This window comes from Cupressus sempervirens, chromosome 6 (genome assembly GCF_028749045.1).
Source record: "Cupressus sempervirens isolate cs-2001-9-10 chromosome 6, ASM2874904v1, whole genome shotgun sequence".
In the NCBI taxonomy this organism is placed as follows: Eukaryota; Viridiplantae; Streptophyta; class Pinopsida; order Cupressales; family Cupressaceae; genus Cupressus; species Cupressus sempervirens.
This window is the reverse complement of record NC_143123.1, coordinates 45,754,884-45,775,304: the sequence shown is the minus strand read 5'-3', so window position 1 is coordinate 45,775,304 and position 20,421 is coordinate 45,754,884.

Sequence of the window (20,421 nt, the reverse complement as noted above, 5' to 3'; positions counted from 1 at the left end):
CTTTAGGAATGATTTTGAAATTGAGGAGAAAAATTTGGAAGGGAAGGATTTGAAATAGAAAATGAGTCAAAGGAAAAAAATGGAAAAGAAAAGTAATACAGTTCCTAAAGGAGTAGATATTCGTAGTAGCAAATTGGAGTATCAAGTCAATGTGAAACCAAATGTTGGAACTCCAGAGAACCCTGGAAGGAAATCTTCTAGGAAAACAAGAGAAATACAAAGCTTGCAGAATATTGCTGATGAAAGACAGGCAACTATTCTAGATTTTACCCCCAAAGAAAAAACCTTAAAATTATTACTTGGAATATTAAGGGACTGAATAGTAGTCATAAACTTGACATTGTTAGGAATTTTGTTAGGGAGCATAAGCTAGATTTTCTTTTGCTGCAAGAAACAAAGATGGAGAAGGAGAGAGCTGAACAAATTAAGTCTTTTAAAGATTATTGTTTAAAAGCAAGTAGTTCAGAAGGAGCTTCAGGGGGAACTCTGATGTTATGGAAGAAATCCCACTACTCAGGAACTGTTTTGAATTCTAGTAAACATTTCATGGTGGCTAAAATTACTAGCATTGACCAGAATAATGAATGGTATAGTGTTAATATGTATGCTCCAAATATTAAGAACTCTAGGAAAAAGGTATGGGAAACTCTATCTTATATAAAGAGTAAAGACTACTTTAGCAAATGGATCTTCGTGGGGGATTTCAATGTTCCTCTTTATGACCATGAAAAAAAGGGGGGTAATGTGAGCCAGCTAGATGGGAGACTAGATCTAATGGATTTAATTAATAAGGAGGGTTTAATGGAGTTGGATCTTCATGGAATTGAGTTTACCTGGAGTAATAAGAGCCCAAGTGATGATTGTATTTAGGCTCGACTGGATAGAGCTCATATTTCTCCCAATTGGACTAAAGAGTTTGTATGCAAGCTGGAGGCATTACAGAAAATTGAGTTAGATCATTTCCATTTGATTTTTTTTGCTAAAAAAGTTAATATCAAAAAAAATTTTCCTTTTAGTTTTGAAAAAATGTGGATGCAGCACCCACAGTTTGAGAGTAAATTGGCTAAATGGTGGAATATAGATGTTGAAGGAACTGCTCTTTTTAGAGTGGCTTCAAAATTAAGAAATGTCAAAAAGGATGTTAAAATTTGGAATAAAAGATGTTTTGGTAATATTTTTTAGAGTAAAGCAAGTATTAACGAAGAGCTACAAAATATTCAAGGCAAGATACAGAAGGAAGGTTACACTCTTGACCTTGTTAGAGAAGAGAATGTAAAATTGGTAGAGTATCATGACATTGTTACTAAAGAGGAAATTTATTGGAGGCAAAGATCCATATCAGTCTGGTTGAATGAAAGAGATAAGAATACCAGGTTTTTTCATCTTTCTACTTTGAAGCATAGAGCTAAAACTCGTATCTCATATCTTAAGAAGGGTAATTTGAAGATTACTAAGAAAAAGGATATTTTGAAAGAGATGGTCTACTTTTTTTCTTCTTTGATAACATCTGACTCTAACGTTGATTCTGCTCATCAAGTTGAACTTTTAAAGGTGATTCCTTCTCTAATTACTCAGGAGAAAAATAAATTGTTAGGTGCCATTCCCAAGGAAGAGGAAATTTTAAAGGCTATCTACTCCTTAAGAGGGGATAAGTCTCTAGGACCAGATGGTTTTCCTATGTTCTTTTTCCAGAATGCATGGAAACTGGTTGGAAAAGATGTATGTGATGTTGTTAAAGAATTCTTTGGTGCTAAAAGAATGCTAAAGGAGATCAATTCCACCTTCCTATGCCTTATTCCTAAAAAGATTGGGGTTGATTCTCCTGAACAATTTAGGCCTATTAGTCTATGTAATTATTTTTATAAGATTATCTCAAAAGTCCTCACTTCCAAGATGCTTTTGGTGCTTCCGTCTCTTATTATTGTTCAACAAAATGGTTTATTCCTAAGTAGGAAAATTCTAAACTCTATTATTATTGCTCATGAGAATATTCATTCTTTATCTTATTCTAACATTCTAGGGTTTATCATGAAAGTTGATATTGCAAAAGCTTATGACATAGTGGAATGGGCTTTTCTTGTCAAGATTTTATTGGCCTTTGGCTTTAATCATAGGATTGTGAGGATTATTTCTCAGTTGATCTCTACTACTTTGATTGATATTCTGGTGAATGTGTGTTCTTTTGAATTCTTTAGCCCTTCTAGGGGTTTGAGACAAGGAGACCCTTTATTCCCTATTCTATTGACTATTATGGCTGATTGTTTTGGGAGATATATTGGGAAACTAGTTTTGCAAGAGAATATTAAAGGTTTGCAACCTTCTTCTCAGCCTCTTACTTGTTCTCATGGTTAATTTTTTGATGACACTATTTTCATGGGGAAAGCTGAAGTCAAGGAAGCTAGAAATCTCAAAAAAGCCCTTAGTTTGTACTCTTCTGCTTCAGGTCAGTTGATAAACTAGAATAAGAGCTCTTTGTTTTTTATTAATACTCATGTTCTAAGATAGAACAAAATTGCTAAAATTATAGGGTGTTCAATAGGATCTTTTCCTTCTATTTACTTGGGTCTCCCTTTGGGACCTAAAGCTTCAGATTCTTTTTGGGAAGATCTCATTAAGAAATTGGTAGGTTGGAAGGGTAACCTTTTGAATCAAGCTAGTAAAATTACCCTCCTTAAAGCTTGTCTCCAAAGCATCCCCACTTATGCTTTGAGTCTTTTTAGAATTCCAGAAAAATTTGTAGATATTATTAACAAAATCCAAAGAAATTTTCTTTGGTCTGGAACTGAGGAAAGGAAGAGAATGGCTCTGATAGCTTGGAATCAAATTTGTAAGCCTATCAGGGAAGGTGGATTGGGAATCAAGTCAGTGTGAAGTATGAATAGAGCTCTTTTAGCCAAACAAGGATGGAGAGTTTATCATGATGATAAGGAATTAAGTACTATATGGAAACATAAGTATCTTTTTAATGCTCCTTCAATATTTGATTTCTTGTCATCTCCTGATGTACTTTCCCCTTCTTCTATCTGGGGGGCTATGTAGGGAACTAAGAATATCCTAAGTAAAGGATGTTCATGGAAATTTCGAAATGGGTAGAAGGTGAGATTCTAGGAAGATATTTGGATACTAGATCATCCCTTGATTGAGGAATTTGAGGATAGGACCCATATTGATAAATGCAAACAATTGTATGAGACTCTTGTGGAACATTACTGGCATAATAACAATTGGGTCAACCTTGTTGATGTTAACCAAGCTTTTCATAATATCCAAATTATGTTGAATGCCTTTTCTTAATATCCCCTTGAGGAGGATAAGATGATATGGAGTGCTGATGCAAGTGGTCATTTTAAATTTCTTCTATTTTCAAATCTGAGGAGAAAGCTAATTGCCCTTTATGGACAAGAGCTTGGATAAAATGTCTTATACCAAAAATAAATATCTTTTATTGGATCTTGCTTCATAATAAAATTCTTACTCAAGACAATTTGAAAAAGAGAGGCATTAATGTGGTTAATAGGTGGAATCTATGTAAAGAAGGTTATGAAGACATAGATCACTTGTTCTTAAATTGTACTTACAGTCAACAAGTATGGAGCACTATTCTCAACTTCTAGAATATCACTTGGGTTCATCAAAATAATATAGAACATTGTTTTAAGAGCTAGATTTTCCCATCTAAGGATATTGATGTTGATTTCCTATGGAAAATTACTCTTCCCCATCTCTAGTGGGGTATCTGGAAAGAAATAAATAACAAAATTTTTAGAAATAAAGAAATGCCATAGTGGGTGCTTGGCCAAAACATTGTTAGGGCAATAAAGGAAAACTTCAATTCCTAGAGAAAGTGTAATAAAGATTTTCAAATTGACAATTCAATGTTTTCCAAAGTCTCTAATAAGAAGAAAGAAGAACCAAGAATGAATACTAGATGGAAGACTCCTCCTATGGGATAGATTAAAGGGAATTTTGATGGTGCAACTAAGGGAAACCCAGGAAAATTAGGTTGTGGAGGAGTTTTGAGAGATCACACAAGTAATATAATAGATGCAATTGCTATACCTATTGGTATTTCTAATAGACATAAAGCTGAGGCTACTGCAACTCTGTATACGATGAGGTTAGTAGTGGAAATTGGTTTTTGGTACCTTTGGATAGAAGGAGATTCCTTGAACATTGTAAATATGCTTAATGGTAAAATTTCAATCACTTGGTGTATCAAAGCTAGTGTAATGGAAATTAAATCTTTAATTGATAAATTTGAGAAAGTCTTTATATCTCATTCTTTTTGTGAAGGTAATGTTGTGGCTAAGTGGATGGCTAACTAGGCTATCCAATGGGAGTGTAAGATGACATGGCATGATGACCTCAAAAGGAGTGTGGATTTGAAAGCTCTTATTAATTATGACAAAACTCACGTGATGGAGGGAAATATATGCTAAGATTAGCAATTTAATGATATATGGAAGTGGGATTACGGAAGCCAATGTTATTTTCTCGAGAAAGTACATAAATGTGATTATTATCTTGGCTTGACACGTATGTGTTTTTATGAGTGCCTTAGTTTTTTTACTGAATACCTTGGCTTTGCTTAATTCTTTATGTCTATGTGTCTACTCGACTTTGGCATTTCGCAGTGAAACAAAGTTTTAAAAAATGGGTGAGGAACCAAGAAAACAGGAACCAAAGAACTATAAAGCATGGAAGGCCAAAGCCTCTATTTGGTAGATTCCACAGAAGGGTAATGTCACCACTTACCTAGAGTGCCTTCATGGCTATAAACCACATGTCACAAAGGCATTCTTCAAAAATTGGATCTAGGATAGGGTTTATATGCATGGGGTGACAATGCATTTGTTTGAAGATTTCATAGCCGAGGTGATGGGCTTGTCTAAGGAGGGTATAAAATTCAATAAGGAAACAAGTATTTCCAATGTTGTGTTTAATAAATTTTTGAAAATAGATGAGGAGGAAAAGAATCTAGAGAAGAATGGTGACTTTTATGAGTTGTGTCAAATTAAGGTTATCTGGCAAGATGTTCTCTCTTGCATCTGTGAGTATTTTATTTTAGATGGTAGAGCTAAGCGTGTTCATAAATTTCATTTTGTGTTCCTGAATCATTTTCGATATAAGGATAGGATGTTATTTCCTTTTTATCTGAGATTTTCTTTGCTCCAAAGTATTCAAGCCCATAGGAAAAAAGAGTCTCATCCGATTTTACATGAAGGGTTAATCCTATTAATTGAGAATTACTGTAAGAACAAGGCTATTGTTTCTTCCCCTCCCTCTAAGAAAAATAAGGGCTCTATTAGTGAAACCTACTCTAGGAAGAGTAAGGGTGAGGAAGGGGTTAGTGTGAGAAGGAGGAGTTTGAAGCAAGAAACTCCTCAGAAAAATGCAGAGGAGATTACTTAGTCTAAAAATTTAGATAATAATGATGAAAAGAATATAGAGGAGGAGGAGAATATAGATGTAGGAGATTGTAGTTCAAACTTGGAGGGTTACCCTGGTAGCAAGGGTGAGACTGGTAAGGATGAGGCTGATGAAAGCAATGATAAGAACATAGGTTCAAATAATGTTGGAGAAGAGGATATAAATCAAAGTGAGAATACCTAGAGAGTGAGGGATGAAAAAGAAGAAATGGCAAAGGAAAAGGAATACCTCACTGGCAAGGATGCTATGAATGTAGAGGAAGATACAAGGAAAGAGAAGGATGAGTCTACTGGTAAGGAAGAAATGGGAAAGGAGAAGGATGAATCTACTGGTAAGGACACTATGCTTTCTTTCCTACATATTGCAAGCTTAAGGTTGATTCCTCTCTTCAAGGAAACTCCTGAATGTATAATGAGTTAATGAATTTGAAAGGAAAAGTGGGAAAGATGTAGCAGGACCAAGAAGCTGACTGAGCAAAGATCATTCAGATGGAAGTTCAGGTTGGTAATATACCAGATAAATTAAAGGAATATGAACAAAAACTTTCTCTTTTGATTAAAGAGAGTGGCAATAAGATGGAGTAGGTTACTTCCAGCATTTGTGCAACTATTGCAAGCTTAGGGAAGAGAAATAATGAAGAAACCATGTCTCCTGGTTGTCCAATTAAGAGAACAAGATAGAGCTAAAGAAAGAAAGTGGTTGAGGTACCTAGTAGATCTACTACTGATACCATCCAAAGCACTGTGGAGGTAGGCAAAGAGGTAGTGAAAATGATCAAAGAGCTACAATAGTAGCTAGTGGTGTTTCTAGCAACTAGTCTCTGTTCTAGTGGTGATCTTGGTAATTGGTCTCTGGTCTAGGTTTTTTTATGTAGTTTTTTGTTTATTTTGTTTAAAAACTATGTTCTAGGTCTTTTTAAAACCTAGTTTCATTTTATGGTCTTATTTTGTGGTTTTAGGTCCCTGTAAAACCTAATTTTGTAACTTTTAAACTACAGGTTTCAGGTCCTTGTAAAACTTGGTTGTGCTTGCTAGATTATCTTTTGCTTTTCTATTAAGGGTTTCGAGTCCCTTCAAAACCTATTTTTACCTTAATCTAAAACTTAGTTGTAGAAATATAAAGCATATGAAAATAACATGAACACATATGACACTAAGATTTAACATGAAAACCCAATTTGGGAAAAACCACCTTGCAACAAGTCACAATAATTTTCACTCTTTTGAAGTGATCCCTATTATGAGCCAACCATGTTAAAGGTTACAAAACATACTATTAAGTATAACCCTATTAGAGGATTTAAATCACCTTATTAGGAGTGGCCTTGTTAGAGGTCTTTAAATACTTCAATCTTTAAATGTCACCTTGTTAGAGGATTTAAAAAATGACTATTAAGTCAACTCTGTTAAGAGATTTCTTTACTACTACAATGGTTTGAAAGAAACAACAATTTTGACCTGATTTATGAAGCAAATTTCTTTGTAGATTTGTATCTCTTTTCTGGCTTGACCTCTAGATCTTTCCTGATCAAATGTTCTTTGTAGCTTATCTTCCACACTTTCCTACTCTGACTTTCTCTTATAGATCCATCTTATTTCATATTTCACTTCTTGCACATTTATCCTCACAACTTGACCTTCCTTATATATCATAGGATTAGACAAGTTGGCTTGAATACCTTTTCAAAACAACAATAAACATCCAAATAGTCAAGCTTAATATATAAAATATTTATCAATTACATTCTTCTATCACTCGATCAACACTAGGGCTGACCACTCAGTTAACACTGTGCCTCCTTAGATTCCCAACCACTCACTCAATACTGTAAGTAAGATTCTCTTCATTAAGCAACTACTCGGTTAACATTGAAATATCTTCTTTAATTGATTGCTTAGTCAATACTAAGATTTGAAAAGTTCATACTACAAATTTATTCACTGCTCGATTAATACTAAGATCTACAAGGTTAACACTGCAAACTCTACATTGCTCGGTTAATACTGACATTTGTGTAAACATCAATGATAATACATAATTGAAGAATTGTTTTCAACAATACATATGTGTGTATATATATACATACTTATATTACTAGTACATTATAGGTCAATTTTTGACCTTTTATTTTGACCAGGCCCTTAATAGGCTTATTGAATATTTTTTATGCTCGAGTTGGTCAAAATTTTGACCAAATTGAGTTCATGATTAAGAAAAAAAGGAAATCGAGTTCATGATTTCTTATTTTGCGAAGTTTGTTTGGCAACGATCTATGTGCAATCTGGAGCCATTTCAAGTTAGTGTCATTTCATAGTTATTTGATGGCTATTTTCTTTTCTCTCTACCACACAAAGCCCCAACCTAAGATTTGGCTTTGGAATGATTGTAGCTCAAGTGGCATTGATCTTGGTGAGTGTCTAAAAGCAGGTGAGCGTTCCAAATCTATTGAGAATGCCTGTGCAATATGGCTCTATTTAAATTTACATAAATTTGATTTGCATATACTGCCCTGGGTCCAATTCTACCATATCATATTATATGCCTCTACAAAGGTGAGTCTGAAGTTAGTCTTAAGAAAGAAGTTCAAATTCAATAGAGCTTCTAATTCACTTTAGTATATACTGCCCTAGGTTCTATTTTACAATGATATTACATGTCTCTAAAAATTTAGTCTAACTAATGTATTGCAGAGGGTATCTTACTTATCACATACTTACTTGAGTCTTATTTCTACACTAAATGTTACTAAAAAGGTATATCTAGCTAATGAATTAATGAAGGTAGTGTGTTAGAAGAGAAGGTTGAGTTATGCATGACTTTTGTTTTTGGTATTGTTAAGATATGACAATAATTTCAAAGAAGTGAGGAATATCTCTGAGTAAATTTCCTTGCAGCAGTGGTTTGATTTCATTGTAGACCATGCATAGAATTAGATGCCCTAAATTCATATGTTCTTTACATCTACTGCCTATTCTTGTGAATAGAAAAATAGGTATAAGGTTATGTTGATATGTAACAGAGGTTGTATTTGAGAAATAATTCCTTATACCTTGATGATGTGATGCTCTTTTCATTTGATCACAAGTATTGATGTAAAAATATAGTTCAAAGATCTTATATTAAAATTCATTACCTTGAAGTGAATCAAACACTTACAAAGATGAGGATTAAAAGGATATCTAGAACTAAAACCTTTTTTGAAGACAAGTAAATATACATAAGTTAATGCCTTTTTCATATAATGAATGACTTTTAGTCTAGCATTGATATTTGAACTATCAATCATTTAGCATCTTTACTAATGTAGATACATAAAGGTTTGCATTTAAAATATGTGCATGCATATGTCTAAACTAGTTTTCAATTGAATTAAATTTTAGATTCAGATAATAGTAGATATATCTTCTGATTTCTTTAGTACAACTCTTTGTGTACCACCATATAATCTTCACAATACTATTTAGCATTGTTATATTTTGTTTTTATATAATCAATAATGACAATATTTCCTAAATATATAGTGCCTAAATGAAATGTACATATTATTGATGACAAACAGAATCCTTATAAAATAGGTAAATGACAAGGCAATGACCCTAAAATAATGTAGTGTATGATTAGATAGTTTGTTACCAAAAAAATGTAAATAAAAATAGAATTTCATTAAACTTACCACACATAATTAAATGGAACACATACATGTATTGTAAATGTATTTTTTTCTAAAACTAATTTGGTGCCAAAATGCCTCTACAAAAATCTTAGAAGAAAAGCCTATAATGTAGCACAATGATACAATAGTCATAATATATGTGGAGAAATTGAGCATTCTAGAATACAACACGGTCAGGCAACACATCCAGAAAATCAGTGGAGGTAGATAGGAGAGAAGTTTGGATGGACTACGTAGACATTTTAAATGTTTTGGTTTGACTATGAATTGGATTTGACATTAATGTTCATCCAATGGGGAAATCATAAGCATCCATTAAATGATGGAGGCACCCTTGTTTATAAATGTCTCCTAGCCATTTTGGGATGCAAATCTCAAATGAGATTGAAATAGGCCTATAATCCCTACTAAAACCAAATAAACATTGCCTAATTTAGATTTGATACCAAACATTGAGGATAGGGGAAAATTTTAGGGAAAGAGGAATTGTAAGTTGCCCTTGTCCTCCCCAATCATCCTTCTCTTCCCAAGATGGATCTAAATTTGAAACAAAGATCCTACTTGGAGATATGATATTATGAATATGTGTGGAATCAAGATAGGATAAGGAAGAATGGATGGCCACATGGTTTTAGTGGGACCTAGATAAGAAATAAAATATATGGGGATATATATATATATATATATATATATATATATATATATATATATATATATATATATATATATATATATATAGAGAGAGAGAGAGAGAGAGAGAGAGAGAGAGAGAGGTAAAACACTTAAAATTAAGGATATTAACGTGTAAAACCGCATACAAAAGAACACAAAACAAAACAAAAATAGATAAAGGAAAAGACAAACAAAGAGACACACAAAAGGTTTAGTACTAAAAATAAAGGCTCCAAATGAAATAGTTAAAGAGACCTCAATGAAAACATTGTCTCAACTACTACTATCGTGTTTGGAATTCTATTTCAAGAGCATAAATCACAATGAAATTAAGATAGAAGCATATGACCCCAATTAATACCTCAATAACTATCTATATGTGATAATAATAGTTTATAAATATCTTGTTCATAAGTTATCCATATCAAATTAATAACAATCAACCATTTTTATACTATAAACCAATCATTGTCAATTTAGGATTTCATAAAAAATATTTCCATGTGAAATTTGACCTTAGAATCCAAAATGGGTAATGTGCTTCGAATCCAATCGCCACAAAGAACTGAAGCTTGAATTCATTCTTTCCTAGAAATCTTCCCATTTTATTCAAGTGCGTTGAAGGTGATGTGTAAGTATGCAAGTCTGCATCTCAAAAAAGCTATACAAGAGCACACTAGTAGCTTGAGAGATGTTGCTTGGAGCAGCATAGAGCAGGGGAAAAGAAATTAATAAAACAAAGGAATCTTATCCAACACTAGGTGACATAGTAGGAAATGATTGATTCATAAAATGGTTAGTCTTAAATATTATATACTAGAAAAAAATTAAGCTTAAAAAATAAGTCAACTTTGGCTATTTAATACTTCTAATCTAGAAATCAAATCTTAATATGTGATATTTAAGTGTCTCGATATAAACCTTTCATTAGTGCCAACTCCCTTTTGAATTAATTTCTCAAATACATTAGCCCATGTATGGTTATACAATTTTTTTTCTCTTACAAATAAGATAATACCTTGTAAATTCATATGGCAAATATAATTTGCTTGATCAAGTAATTAAGAGAATTAAACTAGCTAAGAATAAACAAAGTACAATTACGTCGCTATATAGAGGTCTTAGCAGAAAGCCATACAATGAATAGAATTACTAGTAGTTTCGACCAAATTTACATCCCACAGGTCGAACAAGTGCATTGTTGGAGCAGCCATGGTTGAATACAGCGAGAATGGAATATATGGCTTGGATGACAAGGCATCTCAACCACCGCCTCTCCCAATTCAAAATAATAAGTCTTTACCCACATCATTAACATGATAGACTGAAATAGTTATGAAGGGTAGATCTTTTAAAATGCTTATCAATATGTCAAATTGATTCTTAAAAATCTTATTTAATTTAATCATCGTCTCAAGTTCTACATCAAACATTTGGACTTCAAAATAATTTTTCCAGAGATCAATTATAATATTAGTATTACAGGCTTGCAGATAAAGCCTAAATATCTCCTCTTTCGACAAAAAACTCTAGCATTGAGTAAACCTCAGTTTCTCTTTTATGTGATGTAATGTTTTCAATTGATAACCTTTGAAATCATAAATTTTAGAAGACATTTGTAGTTCATTTTGCATAGTGTTAAGGTCTACAATCATTATTCGTACTTCATCAGATGAATTTGTACAACCCACTTTATTTGATTACCCAATTAAACAATATGCTTGCTCTCTGTACGAAAGTAGGCAAAGCTCAATACTTCTTAAGAAACCCATATTTTCCTCTCCTCTTCTTTCATTTTGAGCTTTGTTGATGAGGTGAAGTCTAAATCCATTTTGAGGAATTTCAAAGTCTAAAGTTTTATTATTGATTTCACTTTGTCTCTCTTATCACCATCACTGTGTGCCTATCATTCTCAACTCAAATTTTGAAAACAATGGTGTGCTAATGAATGAGACATGCATCTCAACAATGAAAAGCTTTGTTATTGATTTCAGTTTGCCTCTCTTGTCACCATCACCGTGTGCCTATCATTCTCAACTCAAACATTGAAAACAATATTCATTGATGATTCCTCCCTGATCGAGTTCTCTGTACATACAAAAAACAACACAATACTTCCCACTTTGTTTGGTATTTGTAATTTGGAAATATCTTTGATTTATCCTCCCTATCATTACTATCTAGTGCATTGTGTTCTCATAGAATTTGTAAATGGACATGTAGGTTGTTGGTAGAATTACACTGGGCTACTATGGATCTTGGTTGTAGTCATGAAATGAGTGATACACAACTTCCTTACGAAGATCAATTACTTGGTCTTTTAAAAAAAATGATTAGACACCTCTACATATTACTCACCCCATGGCATGACTTGACAATGCTCTTTTATAAATGCAAAATTAACTAATTCTATTGTGTTTTTATTTGTCAACATATCAGGAATAGAATTTGATAATGAATTCTCTCAACTATATAACATGATGCACAATTTCATCATGGGTTTAGACATCACCCCATCAATGAAGAGCATAAAATATGTATTTTCTTTCTTGTCTCCTTCCATTTCTTGTGATGTTGTATATTTGTTTACAAAATTCTCTAGAGCTTCGTTTGTATCCCTTTTTTCACTCTTATCATCTGCAACAATCAAATCTTCATCTTTTATAAAATGATCCACAATCACTTGTACTAAAGGTTCCATATATTGAAAAGGACAAAGTATGTCCCAGTTCTGTACAAAAATAGGGATGAAAAACATTTCACTTTTAAGATATTTACCTACATATACACACTATGTTAAACAAAAAATGAAGAGTTTGTATAGGATAAGGGAGAGACATCAACACCTCTATGATGATTTTCATATTTTCCTCCCATTCCCAACATATAAATATCCATGTGATCAATTGAACCTACCACCCATCCAAATGATTCACTTTATTGTTAATGAAAATGATATTCCATGCCAATCTATGATAGTTCAAGATGCACTTCCACTCTCAAGGCAATTTTCTAATATTTGTTGTCATCACTTGGATTCTAGACAAAGGTTCTTTGCTTGAATTCTATGCTAACTAATGGAGAGTACTGGAAGGAGGAAGATTTCTTGGTTTTCAGTGATCATATTGGTCGAATCATAGTGGTGGAAATAGTGGAACAACGTAAGATTATATGATATATTTTAAATTTAATTAATACTTTGGTTTATATTCTATGATCTATCATCACAATATTAGTTTGACTATTTCTTGATTAGATTATATGAATCTTTCTATCAATATTTTCATATTCACATTCTACAATCCACCATCAAAATTGACAAAAGAGAGAAGAAAATGATTGATCTAACTTAAATCTTTTCAAGCTATATGGAAAAGTTTGAATGAATGTTTGATGACAAATAGAGATATGATACACGGTTTAATTTTGTATAAATAGATGGGACATAGCCATGGAAGGCAGTGCACCATACAAAAGTATAGACCAAATGGTTGCTTATAGAAAATCCCTAAATGCTTGGGCAAATTGGGAAAATTCACAAGTAGATTTTAAGAAATCAATGGTATTTTTCAGCACCATGGCACCTCGCCATTCAAGTTTGGTCATCTTATATGATATTTATTTCTAATTTTACTTAACAAGTTTTAAATTTTCATTATCATGAACTGTATTAAATCACACTGCATTTTTTAGAGTTATTATTTATTCATGACAAAATTTCTATCATAATTTGATTGCATGAAACTTCTTTCCATGAATGTTGTCCATCACACACCATGATCTATCATTAGAATAAAGAAAGTATAACATTAAATAAAGAGAATATCATAAAGTATAATTCATAACATTGGTAGAAATAATTCACACAATTAAGCCCTCAAATGTTTTTCATGATTAATTTCAATCTAAATATGCCCACTTGATCTCTAGTTAACATAATTGGCATGATTTTAATATAGGAGTGAGAAAGATCTAAAGCCTTTGTAGAGCACATTTGCATACAATCCTCCATTACCACTTCAGGTGTCAATACTAAAACAAGTTGTGAACAACACAAATTTTCCTCTTGTTTTATTGGATATAATAGGAATATCTCAGCTACGCAAGGATGAAAATCCCTCTAAATATGGTGGTGGTAGTGGCAATGGAGACTACAACCATTGGTGTAACCCAAGTGTAGCTGATATTTGGAATGAACTTTTCTATTCCTATGTAAATTAGGAAAGGTATAAAAGATAGACTTAATTTCATGCGAAAGATAAGGTCTATGAGTTAGAGTGGTGAACAATAGTATAATGCATCATATTTAGCATATTTATATTCTTATAATAAAAATTAAGTTGAAAGATATCAAATGTCAATTTTAGGTAATCGTCATTGTACTAAAAAATTTAAAGTCACAAGTATTGGTGTAACATTGTCAAAAAAATTGGACATTAAGTCAATAAGTCAATATGGTCTCCTCGTCCATTACAAAATGTCAAAAGTACAATATGTTTGTAGGAGAGGTGGAGGCTTTTATTACCATACAATAACAGTGAGAATGAGAAAGTTGAAACAATACAAACAACCAAGAGCTAGGGACCTTATTTACCACACTATAGAACACTGAACCTTGAGGTTAGTGATTGCCTCCAATTCATCCATTATTAGCATCACCATCTTTGATAAAGGAGTGGTATCCATTGTATCCATATTTAATAAACTTTAGTTGAAATCTATAGGCAACAATCTAACAAAATTGAATCTAAAGTTGTATGTTGAGTTGGATCTAGATTTGGAAGATTGTTTGGTTATAGTGGTAGTTAACTGGGTCCTCAATGCATCCATTTAATACTTGACCAGATATACATTTTGTGATGAGATATTTAGGTAGATACAATGGGTTATTGTAGTTAAAGGGCACAATACATTTTGGTATGAGATGTTTAGGGAATGATGAATTGATGATGCAGGGAATTGTGGGTTTTGACTAGGCAAGAGATGCAGGTGACATGAAGAGGACTTGAAGATATTTCTTTAGTTGGTTTTTTGAAGTCGTATCTCAAATAAAAAGGAAGCAATCTTTAGTGGTATGAACTTTAGTAGAGGCAGAGTACATGACAAAAATGTTGGTAGTTGTGAAGACATTTGGCTTTGCAAGTTAATTATAGAGCTCATAGTTATTTACTGTGCTCATTGTGATAGATTACATCACCTCTAGCAGGGCACATATTGGAAACTAGGTACACTTTGGCAATGCCTACAATAAACAAGAACATGAGTTCTTTTCTTGGAAGTTTCTATTCATGGTTGTCCAGATTCAACGGTTGCTTTTGTGTAGTTTGTTTTTCAGTTTTAGGATAAACAATCTTTAATTAACATATTTCTTTTGTCCATTTAAGTCTTGCATTTCCTATTTAAGGGTGCACAATCCTAGGATAAAATTAGATCAGGTGTTAATGAAGCCAATTTTCTGAACTAGATTGGCAAAGTAGGAAACCTCTTGATAACTTTGAAGATTTCATGTATGCCTAGTACATTAGTCCCATTTTAAAAAGTTTTCCTTTTCTTAATGTTGGCCTTTCTAATACATGTTTTTATAGAAAAACATGATAGTTTGTAAAGTTTCAAGTTTCAAGTTGACTCATTGCATATAGTGGGTATATGTTTTTGACAATATATGATCTATGTAAATTGCTTCCAACTAAAAAATGTCTATTATATTTGCATATTGCATTTTACATGATTTCTTTTATTCATTAGTGCCCCAAAGATGTTGATGCTAATATCTAAATTTTGTTACTGCTCCTCTTACAACTTGTTATGTAGTTTATTTTTGCTTTCGTGTAAACTATATTCTATTGACTAGAATGTTATCTAAGTTCAGATTGTCCATCTTGCAGGCCACTCTTGTAGTATCATTTTTGGCTGACCTTGATGTCTTGTCCAACAATGATATGTCACTTAGTGTAAGTCTAGTTCAACTTTTATAAGTTTTTTTTTAGATAAACTAGTTAATAGTAAATGTCTATTTATTTTTTGGACATCAACACAAGGTAATGATTGATTTTCATTTTTTCCACGTAAGCTTGAAATAATAGTAGTGCTTGATATGATGTTTCAAATGTTCTTAGTTAACTTGTGTATTGGCAAGATTATGAGAATGATGATGCAAGGGAGGAGGTAGAAGATGTTAATGACGAGGTGGCAGACATTGAACCATACTCTATATACACTTCCCCATGGAAAAATACTAGGCATGGTGACCATTCCACTGGAGCTTATGGTCCAAGTACATGCATTGTTGGAGGTTATGGTCCAAGTGTTGTGCATTCTAGACCAATTGGAGGTTATGGTCCAAGTACTAGTCAATCAGGCGCTACTGGAGGTTATGGTCCAAGTGTTGGTCAATCGACCCCAACTAGAGGATATGGTCTAAATTATGGACATTCTACTGGGGGTTATGGTTCTCATTACAATAGCTACTGGTATTAGATGGAGAAGCAAGTACATTGACTATTTATGCTTCTGTTTGTAGGGAATCCAAAACATTGACAAGGTTTTGGATGTTGAATGCAGTTGAAATGGCTTGGGTGCTTAATTAGAATGATTTGCACATTACCCAAGTTGATGTCAATGCAACAAGACTATTGAAATTCTTGAAATTTTGCAATATCTTTAAGAATCATATAGTTAATCCATAGGTAGGATATACTCTTGTATGCTATGATTCCTCTGCTTTCGTAGGTGCCATTACAAAGTAAAATATTATTGGGACATTTATGATATTGAGGATTTTTTAATGTTTACATATTCTTAACATTTAACTTCATTATTGGTTCAAATTGTACCGTGTTATCTTTGTTTTGTGTTTAATTTTTATATTTGCCTATTTCTCCAATTCATGTTCTTGTAAAAGAATTGATTACCCACTTTCAAAGTGGTGATAAAATGGGTAGTTGCTTTGAAATTTGCAGTCTTGGCAGTCTTGGTGTCTTCACTATTCCAAATTCGCAGTATGTCGTATTTGAGATTGAGGAAAGTGCAATGGCTTGTATGTATCTAATAGTAGATTTCCAATGTCTAACTTGTGGTGCCTATGTTGTCTTCCTAAACTATTTTAAATTTGTGTAATTATGAATGTTTCAAATTATTTTCACTCAACTTGTTTTTGCAAATGGAAATTGTGAACTCAGGAGAAGCATAAACTTTAGAGTTTCAGCTTATGGATTGCATTTTGTCTACATGTGAGCATAAATAATAGATTGAATTCTTATAGTAGTGAGGAATACTTTTAATGAAATTATATTTGGGGTCTTTGCATTGTGAAAGCCATATTGGGTTTTATTCAGTGTGACCTTGGTGGTAAGTTGTCTAGAATACAATGGTAATGTGTGATCTAAAACTTATAATGTTGAAAATGAATCGATTATAAATTATACTACACTCAAAAAAAAATTTCTTGGAAGCCATCTATAATTAGATGAATGCATCAGCCGACTTAATCTTGGTGCTTTAATCAATAATCATTTAGTGGAGGCCTTGTGTTGCTAGGAGGTTCGATCATTTTATGAATATGATATTAAGTGTGGTGGGTACCCTCTGTTTTGTGTGTGGATTGAATCATTTTTTTCATTGGAGGTGTTAGTTTCTTAGAGTAGTGAGGAATATTGTTTAATGAAATTATATTTGCAGTCTTTACACTGTGAAAGCCTCATTGGGTTTTATTTCATGTGAGCTCATTGGAAATTTGTCTAGAACAAAATGGTGACTCATCGTCTAAAACATATGATGTAAAAAATGAATCAATTAGCACTTTTGCTAACACTAAAAATAAATTTTCTTGGAAGCTATCTATAATTATATGAATGTATTGGCCTAGCTTGATCTTGGTGCTTTAATCATTTAATGGATGCCTTGTATCGTAGGAGCTTCAATCATTTTATGAATATGATATCAGGTGTGGTGGATTCAATAATGTTTTCTCTAGTTTACCTTTGACATATTCTACTCATTCAATGTCCAATCTTAATTCTAAATATGTACCAATAGTATTCATAGAAAATGTAGATAAAATTGTATATATTTTTTGCATTAATGTTTTAGTTCAAACTATGTTATCTTCTTGATGATGAATCAAAAGGTGATGTGAAATGTTAATATACACATGGCAAAAACTACTAAGTTCCTGGAATAAGGACCTAAAGGAAAACTAGTTCCTTCTTCCTTTTGTCTTGATTTTTATGAACATATTTGGGTGTGAGGGAGCTAAGCATCAATAGAATAAGGTTAACTCACATGCCCACTCATGGTATAGGGGGGCCAGCATGCTACAAGCCCAACATATATTTTATCCCTCTCTATGGTCTAGAAGTAGGGAATAAGACACCCTAATAGATGTGAACCTCATCCATCATTAGCCACTTGTAGTGCCACTGTGGTCATCAAATTATACCACGTCAATAGAATTTGGCATCATCCTTACCCAAGCAACCACAAATAGAGATGTCCTTTATCATCCACTAACCTACCATAATCTTATAGATGCATGACTCATAGATGTCAATTATCAAGGGTTTATCTATCATAACTTGTTCCCCATGTATGAGAATATATAGGATCTAATAGATGTTTACTAATTTAATGGCCAACTCCCAACATCTCGCAATTAGGAGATGGAACGATGTCATACTAGAATATCATCTCTCTATAAGTTCCATCAATATAGCTCTATAAAATATCATCTCAAGGTGGTAGTAGACCCACCAAAAACCTAAAGATAAATATCCAAATTAATCACTGACCATGCTATTGTCGATGATTACTTAGGATATTTATCTTCGGGTGAATTTTTTTTTTTAAAAACATGTTGGTTGAAAGTTCAAGCATCAACTAGGATTCCATTATGGGTTTGGCATCCCAGTCAATCGAGGGTCAGAATTGGTTAAAATTTTGACCAAACTTGGTCACACTTTTCACTAATGCATTGACTAGGATGTTGTCATAGGTTTGGCATCCTGGTCGACCAAGTTTGGTCGAAAGTTCAACAGTCATTCTTATAAACAAGAAGGCCCATTTTTTACCAAATTCTGCATCGCAATTCTGATGGTCTCAAGGCTTTGTTGAAGTTTCCACAAGGAAAATAGCAAAAAAACAAATTGTAGATCATTCGACCAACATGAGTAAAAAATTTGACCATTTTTTGTCGAAAAAATGAGGCCAATTCTACTAGTACATATATATATCTATATATATATATATATACATACATACATACATACATACATGATTGTAGATGTATGCATGTGTGTGTGTGTGTGTGTGTGTGTGTGTGTGTGTGTGTGTGTGTGTGTGTGTGTGTGTGTGTGTGTATGTGCGTGCGCATACACATGTATAGTTTCAATAATTTCTACATCAATCAAAAGAAGTTTTGGAAAGGTGGAGCATCTTCCTAAGGTTTTGAGCTTTCTACCAATAGCTCTAGCATCTTTAACATTCTCTGTATTGGTGGGAAACTTTATTTTGTATCAATACTCTCAAATTTGTTTTTGGTATATTCTTTGATTGTCAAATCTAAACATGACACAAAATGTCTACATGGTCTAAAGCTTGTTTTGCCCCCTTATTATATGAAAGAGATTTTAAGGTCATTGTAAAAGTGTTCTGAAACTCTTCTTTAGGTAGATAGCTATACTTTCATGTCAAGTTTAGTGGGATAAAAGGTATTTGCAATTTATAGTTGTTCAAATTTGTAGAGCAACATATCAAATCAAATATTGAATGTCAATGCAATTATTTTTGAAAAATTATCTTTGTGAATGTAAATTACAACCTCATACGAGTACAAAAATATCATTGATATTTAGTATTCATCTTTGTAGAGTTTTTGTAATGTAAATTTGTTGTTTATGGATTTTTATCAAGGAGATATAATGCTTTAAACATTCCATAATGGTTTTATGTTTGTATTATGTATCTTTAAATTAAAAATATTTAAGTTTACTATAGGATTCATTAATATAAGGAATTAGTGTTTATGTCCACTAATTTGAGTTAGTTTTATGTTAAAGATATTATTCAATACTTTAACCCTAGGAAAGGCATCAGTCTGAGAGTATTCCTATTTGATACAAAATATTTTTTAAATGACAAATTATATTTATTTTATATGTTGTTTTAGGAATAGATTTAGTTAGTACTATTCTCAATCCTAGCTAACACAATATTATTTCCAAAGAATTGAGCCAATTTGAGTGATGTATTTCATTTCCTTGGTATATTTTTAATGAGAACACATTGTTAAAACAATATTTAGCTACATTAAGGGAGAATTTATAGAATTTTTGAAGGGAAGCCCACATAGGATTTACAAGGTTTGAAATAAAATAGATAATAGTCTCATAATTTGTTCTTGTCAAATGACCATTGGTCCAATAACTTATCATAGAAAATGGGTAACTCTTGGATTTTCTTGGGCAAATAGTTGAAACATACAACATCCCTAGTTCACTCTTTGATGCTCACTAGGTAAAAGCATAGATTTGTCACCTTTTAGGATACCAAAACCTATTTGGGTCAAATCTCATTTCTCTATCAAAACTCAATTTCTTTCAAAAACTAAAAATCCCCTTTTATAGATCTCAAATACAATATCATCATTATAT